At 35.9% G+C, this 12,961-nt stretch overlaps 1 long non-coding RNA gene across 1 annotated transcript in view; it reads left to right on the top strand.

Moving 5' to 3' along the window:
- LOC107725543 (uncharacterized) overlaps positions 1-12,961 on the top strand; it is a 38,193-nt gene that overhangs the window by 10,754 nt on the left and 14,478 nt on the right. The window contains exon 2 of the long non-coding RNA XR_001638126.1: positions 12,297-12,385. This is a non-coding gene — a long non-coding RNA (uncharacterized LOC107725543). The remainder of the gene's footprint in view (positions 1-12,296; positions 12,386-12,961) is intronic.

Raw genomic sequence — 12,961 nt, 5'->3', positions numbered from 1 at the left:
AGAGATACATTTTTTAATTCTACATTATTTGTAACGAAACTATATGCAGGTTTTTATTTCTCAGTGTACAAACACTTTATTTTATTTAAAATAAAAAATCTCAGAATTTCCAGCCAGTCTTTAGAAAGCAGAAAAATGAAACTGTAATACAATCAAATTCAAGTGTGCTAAAAATGTAATTAACTTTGGCAGACCAACATACTTTTTTATTTTTTTGTAAAGTCAATGTGAATTGCAGTTCAAACCCCATTTTACGCCTATGGTGTAATTAAATGTGAAACAGAACACTGAATAAGGGGAAAAAAATTTTGATCTATTGGTACTGATTTAGATTTAGATGATTTTGAAAAGGGTGCTAGAATATAACCAGACCAAATGCAAAATGATGCTCATTGAATCCTATTTGGCAACTGATTAACATTATCCAATAGCCTATGTGGACTAAGTTAAGTCAGCTGAAATAGTTGATAATTTCTACATTTTAATTCAAGATTACAAAGTAAAAAAAAATTCTCCAGAACAACATGCACCAATGAAGTATTCATAATAAATCCAGGAACATGCATTAAGAAAGTAAATAAGATCAATTTTGATGTTGGCTTGAACATCTAAAACCATTGCATGTCTCTGCTTCAATTATGACCGATTCTTTCAAAGTTGGAGCATCTGGCGTGGAGAATAACTCCCTCAGGGATGAAAGGGTAGGTGTTTTTACAGCCCAGCTAATGTTATTTGCATGAGGGACACATTAGTGGCCTTTGCCATGAATAGTAGGATAGAGTGAGATGAGAAGGGTCAGATGAGACATCAGAGACCACGAGATCGACAGGATTTGCGCCAGTGTCCGGGGATTACAGTGCATTGAGCACACACAGTATTCTGAGTGACGGGGATTTAACCGTGGCCAGATAAATCCCAGGGTTGTGTAATTGTCGAGTGCTGAGCGTTGTTCGCGCAGAGCGGGCCTGTCAAACAGATGTGGGGTCATCCTGCGGTGTCTGTTAGTCCTGTGGTTAGTCCTTTAAGAAGAGCAAGGGGACACTGCTCACCACAAACTACAGGCCTGTAAACTGCGCCTGACTGCCTGGGAGTTCGCCACAGTACACACAGACATGGGGAATGTTAGTTTTGTCTCGAACAGTATTTGATATCTCAAGAGAATTTGGTAAATAAAGCGTGAAAAGGAGAACAGTCTGTTTTATTTTTAAGCTGATGGACATAGAGAGCAGATCCTCGCATGGATGGGGTATTTCTGCATGTTTCCTCGGCTTATGGATTATGATGTTCTCAAAGAAATCTCTTTGAAGCCAAAAACACAAGTCAAACCTGCTATTTTTCTGAGTTTTGACAAGAAATGCGATTCCGATGAGAACATCCTGAGCATTCGTGTGATTTGAGAGATGTGTCCGAGGAGCCGAGCCAGACTCCAGCTCTGATAAAAGATCACAGGTCACATGAAATCAACTTGAGAAATGTTGAATAGTCTTATATGCAAGAAAGGATGGTGTGCAGCAGACATCATGTCATGTTTGTTTTTGCAGATACCAGACACTTGAAGTTGAGAAATTTCAGTTTTTATTGATTTCAGTCCCATCAACCCATAAAATACAATGGAAATATATAAAAGAACATAAAATTTGATGTGTATTAGGGGTGGTCGACATGAAATATCAAGTAGTGACAGCCCTGCCATGTAATTTTTTTTTTTAATTGTAAAAAATAAAAAATAAATAAATTCCCCTACGTTTACATTTAGATTACACGTGCTGTCATCTAACACTCATTTAATTTTCACCTTTAAAAACACTAATCATTTAATAACAATTCAATTTACTCTTTAGCAAATCTTAAAATGAATCTCCATTTTGCTTACTGTACTTTATAATGGTGTAATGCCTAAATTCACTTGTAGGATTTATATATGTATAATATATATTTTAGTGTTTTTTATTTATTTATTTATACAAAATAGTATAGATTTTTTTATTATAAGCCATTTATTACTTATCAGCCCTAACATGAAAATAATTATTAGCTTCAGCCATATTTATCAAGTCAATAATCCTAGTGTATACTTCATCTTAAACCTATTCTAAACATAATTTTATAATAGTTGTACTATTAAAACTTTTGCAAAAAAAAAAAAAAAGCTAAAAAAATTTTTTTTTAAAGTTAAAAGAACTGTTAAAAAAATATTTTTTCCTTTATGTATGTGTATAAATTGTAACCTAAAATGTTGATGTTGAAAATAAAAAGTCAACTAAGAAATTAAAATGAGGAGAATAGCTTTTAGCATTACTTTAATTCTAAAAATACTCTTTCTGTCTCGCATACACAGTGTCCACATACACAGCTCTTTTGAGAGTAGAAATACATTAAAATTCTCTAGACAAGCATAATTGGTGTGTCTGAAATATTGCAAATAACAGTAATTATCAGATATTACTTGATCCCTGGAAACAGCCGCCGTGTCATTTTCTGTTTTGATTGCCGTGGTCAGATGTCTGCAAAAAGTTTCTGCCACTCAATTTACAGTGCAACATTAGAACATCTTTGTTTTGAGGATGTGTTTATGTTGGAGTTGAACTCTTTCACATTCTAATGGGATTTTCTTTCTTTCTTTCTTTCTTTCTTTCAAAGAAAAGAAAGAAAACAAACAGAAGTCAGTGGTCGTTGTCAAGGGATTAATCTCGTATCATGCTGTGGTGCAGAAAAACGGCCCCTTCCAAGAATTAAACACAATTTACCCATCAAGCCTCCTTATTCTCCACCGCAGACAAGCATAAATAATATCTCTGCGGTCCAGATTCGCTAATTTACCAGCTTAAGCATCTCCTAAATGTTATTAGGGAAGCCGAGGAGCTTCACAGACCTCCTTCCGGCAGTGATTTGTTATCCGTGTGTGCTGTGCGTATGAGTGTGTGAGAGAGAGAGGAGCGTACCTGACACCTTCTCCAAGCAGCCTGTAACCCCAGGGGCATGTACCCTGTGCTTGGCATCCACTCTCCTCTTCATCGTCCAACACATGATTGTCTCCGTCTCTGGCTGCTGAAATATCTGTATTCATTACATGCCTCTCGCATTAGTGTAATTTCATGTGCAGAGCTGAGTTCATTTGTTTAAAGTTTGTCTGACGCATTAAACTTGTACATTTTGTAGTGTTTGCACACAACTGTGTACACTAAGATTCATTGAGTGAGCTGCCTACAGAGGCAGCGTCTTAAGTCAATATGGACATGTTCCTGAAGGCAGTTCCAAAAAGTTAACTTACATTTATGGATTTGGAGGATGCTTTTATAAACAGCTTACATTGCATTCATGGTATACATTTATACAATTCCTTTGCATTGCTAGTAAAATGCTTTACTGTTTGAGGAATGTGTAACTCAATTAGCCTCGCTCAATTTTAAGATGCTATACACCAAATTCTAAAGCAGCAGAAGTAAACAATTCCAAAATAGTGGAAGAAGTGAGAGAAATGCTGGTTGTAAACTTACATGTCATTTCTGAAAAGTCTCAAAAGGGTCAGTATTGTGTAATTAAAAGTAGATTATTTTACCTAATGTTTATGTATTTTTATGCTACTGAGGTTTTAGAAACATGTTAAAATCAGATTCTATTGAATTCAACTGCCAATAAGAGCCAATAATAGTTTAACAAACCAATAGAAGTAATAACATTTTTATTCTCTTATTTTATTATTTTATTCTCAGAGTATCGAGTTGTTAGCTTAGCAACATGCTAACATCAAAATGTATTGAAATCAACAAATTTATTAAATTTAAAAAATTAAAACACATTAATATAGTTTGCTACATGTAAAAACGGACTATTTTAGCCTATATTTGTTTGTACGGTTTCATTAATTAATTTTTTTTTTTTTTTTACTAAAGTTTTATTTAAAATGCATGAAAATGAAAAGCATAAAACATTGTGTTGAATTTTTAGCAAAATATAAATACAAAATACTTTAAAAAAATATTACAAATATATAATTAAATAGTTGTTTATCATGCAATATATTGTAACTGTGATATAAAATTAATTTCACCATGAATGTGAAAATCCCCTCCCTATTTTTTTTTTTTTAACTTTTTTTTTGTCTGTTTTATTTAATTATTTTTTTTTTTTTTTTTTTTTTTTTGATCATTAGAGTACCAAACAGTTATTTTCGCAAGACACTAAAAGCAAAATCAACTGAAATCAATTGAGGGTCAAAGTAATTTTTAAAAATGTCAGTATAATTAATTAAAAATATATTATTTTACCCAACATTTTACTATTTGTACTGTATGTAACTATTGAAAGCCATTGCAAGTCCAGATGATTTTGGCACTGAAATAGTTCACTGTAAAAATTTACTATTTTATTTTTACTGATATTTTTTGTACTGTTTCATGGGTTTTTTTTGTTTTTGTTTTTTTTGTTATTCTATTAGCTTAGCAACATGTTAACCTCTAATTCTAATAACTAATAGCTAATAATTGAGTCACGATCTGTTCAATTCCAAAAAGCGTCATTAAAAAACGTCCAGTGTAATTAAAAATAGATTATTGCTTATTAGAGTATCAAGCTGTTACTTAGCAACATGCTAACTTCAAACTCTAACTGCGAGTCGAGTCTCCAGTGCAGAGCGCTATTTATGTGTTGCGTGGAGTTTGCTATCTATGTAGAGCATTTCTTATAGTAATCAGTAGTGATGAGCTTTCATTTAAAGGTAAAGGTTAATAGGTAAAGTAGGCAGGTTTCGGAGAAAAGAAATTAGGTTTTTGGAACAGAGCCCTATTCTCCCTCTCAGACACATGTCCATCTTTGCATGTGTACACAGACTGTCTAGATCTCACAGTGTATGTTCATCAGGGTGCAAAAGAGTGCATCCCTTGAGCAAAAAAAACTGTTGGCTGGCTTCTCTAGCAGGTTAGCAGTGGAGAGCTTAGCTTCACTTGCCAGCCTGTGTTAAAGAGGTGAAGACGTTTCCACTGACTGGCTTAGTGTCATACACGCAGGGCCTGTGTGTGTGTGTGTGTGTGTGTTCACTGGAGCCCTGTGTGTTCACTGGAGCCCTGTGTCAGATCACCTCACTGCACGGAGTGAGAGACGTGTGTAACACATTTTTTCATTTCTTATCCAATCACAGTGCTTAAATGTGCAAAAATGGGTGGAGCATATCTTGAGTGACAGAAGACCACATGCTTCACCTGAGCCAATGGTCTCTCAGGAATCTGTTTTGATGATTTTATTAGTGGTGCTTGGTGAGATATCATCATCCTGTTAATAAACCCAGCCAAATCTAAGTAAGCAGTCTCATAAAATGAGCATTACATTGAAGATTCAAACACAAACATGTAATGTTTTGTCATAAAAAGAAAAAAGGAAAGGGGATTTATAAGATGCACATTTACTGTTGGAGCCCACCTGTGTTCCAAATAAGTCCAGAAAGAACATTTTAGTGAACCGTTCTTAAAAGAACATATTTTTAAAGAATATTTTAAATCTAAAAATCCTTTTTTCAGCTATAAAGAACCTTTTTATCAATGGAAAGGATCCATGGATTTTAAATATTATTCATGGACCAATGTAAAAAAAACTTTATTTTTAAGAGTGTAGATTATTTTACTCTATTTCTATTTTTTCCACACATTGAAATGATCTAAGTGGCTAAATTTTATGAATTAAAATGATGTGTTCTGAGCACAATTAATTTGTTAAAGCTTTTTAATATGAGGTTTGCTATGTTCTTAGCCTGCTTATTAGGAACAATAGGGGTCAATAAGACAATCGTAATAAGCGCACTCAAAATAAAACGTAATATTTCTGGATTATAATTACAGACAGAGCATTATGATAATCTTATTTTGGCTCAAGATAGCTCTTTAATATTGTACTTTAATGTGAACATCAACAGTTTTTATAAATTTTTGTTGTTGTACTGCATCAATATTTGTTACTGTCACTCAGGCAGTGCCCTATATACTTGCTACAGATATAAGATCATCAGTCTTTTAAAATGCATAATATTGCTTTGAAATACCAAATAATAAATAAATAAATAAATATAAATAATTATTTTTAAAATTCTACTGAATATTCAGCCAATATTGTTACAAGAATGTAGAAAAATCAAACAAGGTTTTGACGTGACAATTTATAGTTACTAATAACTCACATTTCAAATCAGCTCCAAACAAAAAGTAAAATAACACAAATGCTTTTGCTGTGCTTTCAGTCATTTTTTTATATTTCAAATGTAAGTTTATGTTGTACTTGGACTTATTAGGGTTACTTCCCACTAAATAGTGAGCACTTCGATTATTGGCTTTCAAGGCTTGTTTTACTTTTCATTGCCTCTTATTTTGAAGGACATTCATCTCCAAAGTCTGTTTTCTTCCATCATTCTTCTTTTACAAACTCTTCTAGTTCTGGTCTGTTGTAGCCCACACAGCTCCTCTTATATGAGAGACTAAAAACATTATGCATAAGCAAGCGTTCAAGGTCAGGCAACATGGTGGCTAGTCAACTTCAATCCACTCTCGGTTGAGATCACACATACCTGCGATCTCTTCGGGTCTCTGTTTCAAGTCAGCCACAGTGCTTACCGTCCTGCAGACCGATCACCCTGGTGAGGTCATCGACTGACTCCAGCTGTAAGGTTAAATTACACTTGTTAACATCTTTCATCTCGACTTCTGGACAAACTTCATTTTTGACAGGCAAATGATCGGTGAATTGCTTCGTATCAAACAGACAAGGTTCCCGCAGTATGAGATCATCCCTCACCGTGTCTTTTCTTGATTCTGCTCAGTGTTGATGTGCCTGACGTTAATACAGTGAATTGGTACTCGAAATAGGATTCCGGGCAAAGGCTCAATACTTAGATAAAATGCATTGTTTTTAGAGTTTTTTCCCCCTTTTGGGGCAAATCGCACGCAGGAGACAGGTGAAAAGTGGCTTTGACACAACAGAGTGGATCGTTGCATCTCGCGCCCACGCAGGCCTGGTTTTTCCCCTCGCCAAGTCACAGGGTGCCGGCGGGGTTCGAGGTGACAGCGCGGCATCAATATCACGCGCCGCCGACGCCTCCTTGCTCTCTCTGGCAATGTGCACCTCGCCAACCTTTCTCTCTCTCTCTCTGTCTCTCTCTCTCTCTCTCTCTCTCTCTCACACACACATACAGACATACACACTCACTTTCACTCCTCTCACCTTCAGTGCTGAGCGCTCACCATCTGCAGCGCTGCTAACACCCAGCCACTGCCAAAGCACAGGCCCCCGCACGGCCTAGTCACACACACACACACAACATACGTGCAGTGCACACGCACGAACTGTCATATCCTCACACACTTTAGCCTAGAACACGAGGGCTTTTTCCCTACTAGTCTGAGACCACAGTCACTCAACTGACCGACTGATGGATACTGCACATCACATGGATGAAATCGCCAGTTTTGTTCAAATTGGCTGGACTTGTGTTACTTCAATGAGTAGAAGCACACTAGGGGTATTAGTCCACCTGAAACGGAATATTATAAAGGTTCAGGTTGATACAATGAATAGATTTGAGGAAGAATTGGCAAAGTTTGCAAGGTTAGTGGCATCCACCTTTTTTCAAAACTATCGACACATAACTAGCCTATAGCACAACTTATTTTTTTGAGTCTGTGAAATCACTAGTCTTTATTTATTAAACATAAGTCTTTATATAAGACTTTATTTTATTACGTTTGTATTTGTTATATTTGAAATAGGCCATATTCTAATAGCAGAAATTCTATGAAATATATTAAAAATATATACAATTTATAATTTCATGTAATTAAATTATATTTATCCTTAAATAGCAATATAAAATATAATATATGTAATAATTATTAAATGTTTACCTGTATTTTTATTCTGTTCAATTGCTAGCAAAGACTGCTTTGCCATTGTTTAAAAAATCTTATCAGTTTATTTTATTTTAATATATTTTAGATTATTTTTAGATTATTTTATAATATTATTAATACTAATGTTATTAATAGTGTGTGCTTGTGTGTGTATTCAATATAAAGTCTATATATAAGACTGCTGTACCATTATATGAATTCATTTTCCTCACTAATCTATTTTAGTTTAGTTTATTATATGTGTGTGTGGGGGGGGTTCAACACTCTTAAAAATAAAGGCGCTTCATGATGCCATAGAAGAACCTTTTTGTCTAAATGGTTCCATAAAGAACCTTTAACATCTGAAGAACCTTTCTGTTTCACAAAAGGTTCTTTGTGGCGAAAGAAGTTTCTTCAGATTATAAAAAGGTAAGAAAGAGATGGTTCTTTAAAGAACCTTTGACTGAATGGTTCTTCTATGGCATCACTGTTAAGAACCTTTTGAAGCACCTTTATTTTTAAGAGTGAATATAAAGTATAAGACTGCTGTGCCATTATTTGAATTCATTTTCCTCACTAGTCTATTTTAGTTTATTTTATTATGTATGTATGCATGTGTGTGTTAGACCTTTTCAAATAAACCCGCTTTAAAATGGCATGTAAAAACAAAACAAACTGTGGTTGGTTGCTTTATATGTCAATCAGATGATCTTTTTGCTGTCTGAGTGAGCGGTTCTTGACCTTAGACTTAATGCTAGTAGTCAAATGTCTGGCTATCCAAACTAATTCCCCACAAACTCTAATCCAGAGAGGGGAAAAAAGCAGAGCACATACCAGAGAAGAAGATTCTTTCGGTGGAGAGAACGAAAGCGCATGTATGACCAAAGCGGAATGTTTTAGCTCTTACAACAGAAAAAAGCCCCACAGGTTTATTTAATTATCTCTCAGTAATCGAGGTCCCAGGTGATCGTTCCCGAGAGGAGAGCATGAGGGCTTGATGATATTACACACTGAATTACGCTCTGAGTGTGATATTACTGTGAGAAATTTCACGTCTTCCAGGCTAAACGTCTTGTTGTGGAGTGTCTTAATTCATTTACCGCTGTTTGCTGCCTCGGTGCCCCTGAGCAGAGGTGAATTAATGGTGGTCATTTCTCGCCCTTCCTCATTCCATTAAACGGACACGGGCGCTCGCAGGCACCCGCCGAAGAAGAAAAAACTCCTTCTCGCACAGGCCTCGAAGAGAGGAGCCCATGAAATGTGTAGTGGAGTTTAATGACTTATAATGAGATTCATAAAACATGGCTGAAATTGCTTGAAAAAAGCGGCGGGAGAAAAAACGGTAACGAAACACGTTGACAGCAAGCAGGCTTGACATTTGGCCTTGTGTAATTAGGAATGTGCCAGCCTCCTTTCCCTCTAAATCTGGGCTCTAAATCATTATTCTCCACGGTGTTGACTCTGTCATGTTTCTGCGCTTAAGCTTTACCATTTCTGTAAATATTGCAGCCAAAATTACATTACAGTTTTTTTCTACCCCTTAATTGCTTGCCCTCCAAACACAATCTGCTTTGGCAGTACATAAGATGGTATAGGAGTTAACGGAGGCTGGAAGCTGGCACGCAAGCTGCACGCGCTCAGAAGAGGCCCGCTAAGAAGAGGAGATGAAGAGTTGAGAAGCTGGAGACAGCTGATCACACACACAAGCTGTAGAGCAGCAGGCAGATGCCATCGGAACACGGCTGTCTGTCAGCAAAACTGGCAGTACAGAGCAGCCGAGAGAGAAAGAGAGAGAGGGAAAAAAGCTGAAACGTCGAGGGAAAGATGGAGTGAGGGTGACGGGAAGACTAGGGCCGAGCGGAGAGATAAAAATACCAATGTACAGGAAAACCAGGGAAGATGTGTCAATGGAGGGAAGTGACAGGGCACAGAGTCACTTTGGAGTGTGTGACATGAAGGGAAAATAGCTCAAGAATTACCGCTTTATTCCGTAACTGATTTGACAGTGGCCTCAACGTATTTAGACACTGCATATAAAAAAGTTAATTGTAAAGAAAGTATAACATTCGCAAAAAGAAGTTTGTTAGGTTTCAGTTTTAAAAATAATAGATATAACAATAGATATTATCCGCAAGATTATTTTAACATTGGGAGACAAACTTGCAAAAATCTGCAATTAAGTGAATAGAGTAAAGCTCTAGCATAATTTCTTTGCAGATTCCACTTGTTCTTTTTCTTCTTTTATTTGTAATGTTTTAATTCAATGACATTTCATGCATGTTAAGTGTCCAAATCTCTAAACTAAGGTCAGTGCTGTCAAAACAATTAACATAGCGATTGAAACTGACTTAATTTCCCTAAACAGTTCAGTTTCACTGTATAATGAAGTACATTCTTTTCAAATAACACATTTCTTTTGATGTGGGTCAGATTCAGGTGTATTTTGTTTTTTGAGAGCACTGGCGTTAATTTAGAAGTGCGTAAAAAGCACCTGAGAAAATCTGTATGAGAGAAACAAGTGGAAGACTGCAAAAATAGCTTATGCCTCATTTAAAATGCTGATACAAAACAGAAAAGAGAGCTATTTTAACTGTAGGGCCCCCATAGACATTGAAAAGGACAATATTCAGATCAGAGGAAATCATTAGTCTCTCAGTGCCCAATTCTTTAAAAATTTGATCTTTGTTTAGGCTGCATTCTTGAACAGTTGTAAGTGGGGAAAAATAGAGCAATTTATAGAGTAGGCTAATAGAAAAAAAATCTGAATTGGTTATTATTAGTTTGTTTGTTTGACTATTTCTTTATTTATTCATCCATTCTTATCAAAATCAAAATATTTTAAACCGTGTGGTCCAAATATCTGAGAAAATCTTGATTTATTCATTCATTCATTAAGGTCTCTTTATTATTATTATTATTTTAAATGTATTTTTACTTTTTTTAAACCCCTGTTTTCACCAAAACTGCTTTCCTTCATGGATAATGTCTTTCCATTAATGTCATGAAACTGCTCTCACCGTTTCTCAACTTCTCTTTAGTTCCCTCATTATATTCATCTTCCCTTCGGCTTCATTTGATGCGCGCTCTGAAAGCACACTTTCCCCAACTTTCTTTCCCTAAGAGGCTGTTGAAAGGGATGTCATCAGGGGTGGAGAATCTATGTGATTGTTTTTGCGAGGGGTGGACGTGGAGTTCTTCCGCATCGGTTTTTGGGAAGGGTTCTTCTCAGCGTCCCGCTAAACCGCTAGCTCTCGGACTCTAATCCCTTCAGCCAGACACTCCGTAAATACCAATAACAAATAATGAAGCATTGCTTTATCTGTGTGATGGGAGCCGAGTTAATCTGTGGACCACTCTTGACACTCAATTAAAAGTGAAGAATGTGTCCCTCTCCGAGTTTCGGAGGAGTTCAAGGGTGGACCACGCTCTCAGACATGCTTGCTAAATACATGGAGATGAGAAGTTCGGTGACATGTTGGGACCTCAAGAGCCTTTGGCTGCCTTGTTTAGCTTAGTGCCTCGGACTTGATACGAACAAACAGAGAGGAGTCGAGATAGGAACCTTAAATTGAGACTGGTTGAAGCAAAAACAGGGCAGCTAAAAACTGAATGCAATAAATATGAATGTGTCAGGGGAACACTGTAATGGAGTATGAAATAAACGTTTAGTCAAGTCAGAACATAAATTACATAAGGGAATATTTCTCAATTAGTTTCTACATAGGCATTAGGCAATAGTGTTGTCACAATAGAGTCCGCCATGAAACAACCTAGTATAAGCACAAATGCAGACTATAGAGAATTATGAAACAAAATTCATGAAAAATCAGAAATGTAACATTTTAAAAATAGATTTTAGCCAACAAATTTTGTAATTAATAAATGGTAGAAATTACAATAACATTCAAAATGCATGTGAGAACTGAGGAAAAAAATAAAAGTCTAGTGAAGACTAAATGAGTGGTTCTCTACCAGGGGGCCCGGGGCCCACTAGGGGGCCTCAGACAAACTTCCAATAAGGCCTCAAGATGACTATAAATGGTTTGAGAAAAAAAAATCATTAACATGTGTTAAGACAACTGGAAATCAAGATATTTCTTATTGAATTCCTCAACGAGGATTTTTTTCTTTGAACCACTTGGATTCCATGAGGAAGCCTAATTTTAAAAGTGTGATTTCAAGACTTGGTAAAGTCATGTCAATTATTACAATCTTGTCATTTTTAATACATTTTATTAATATACATTTTTCTAGTTATTCCAATCTCTAAAATATTTTACCATGCATCCAGTAAATCATAAAAAAATGGAAAAGTCATGGGGGATTCTAATTTTGTTGTGGACAGTGAGGGGCCTTGGAGTCAGAAAGGTTAAGAAGCACTGGCTTTTTTGAAACCAAAGAGTCATGTGTCCCATTTTGAAATTGCAGGATGAGGTCAGAGGGGACTATGTGCCATACTGCATGATCCTCTGGACAGAATACTGCAAGGATGGGATTCTATCACACAACAGGCCCAGGTAAGCACTTAGACCCACAAATGAATCTCTGGCCACACCTGTGCCTTTTACTTTATGTGTATATTCATGACAAGCAGATATACCTTTTTGTATGGAGTGAAACACTGCTGCGTTAACTTAACTAAGGTCTGAACTACCAAGCTTGTGGGTTAGAAATCCAGATCCTTAACCATTAGTCCACCACCAGCGCTATGGTGAAGGTGTTCGTTTTAATAAAATCAATAATTAATCATTTATTAGTATAAGCACATTATATTTTTGATATTATTCAGTGGGTTTCAAAAGTCTGAGGCCACACTGATAATATGAGATTTAAAATCTAATTTTAACCTAGAAATACACAGTTTTAGGATTGTAATGTAAAACAAATAATCAAACGAGCAAGAAATATTTCACATTATGAAAAAATTCTAGGTTACTAATGAAATTCTACTCAGACGGTCAGATGTTCTTCTTTAGATCGTTTCAAATCATGCTGGAGAACATTATCATCAGGTTTCACACAAACTTGTAGAGTTCATGCAGCCAGGGGCGTAGCCATCATTTCAGAAGTGAGGGGGACAGAAATTTTATATA

This window comes from Sinocyclocheilus rhinocerous, unplaced genomic scaffold (assembly GCF_001515625.1).
Source record: "Sinocyclocheilus rhinocerous isolate Xijiao unplaced genomic scaffold, SAMN03320098_v1.1 scaffold153, whole genome shotgun sequence".
Classification (NCBI taxonomy): domain Eukaryota; kingdom Metazoa; phylum Chordata; class Actinopteri; order Cypriniformes; family Cyprinidae; genus Sinocyclocheilus; species Sinocyclocheilus rhinocerous.
This window is presented reverse-complemented; position numbering and strand designations above follow the sequence as displayed.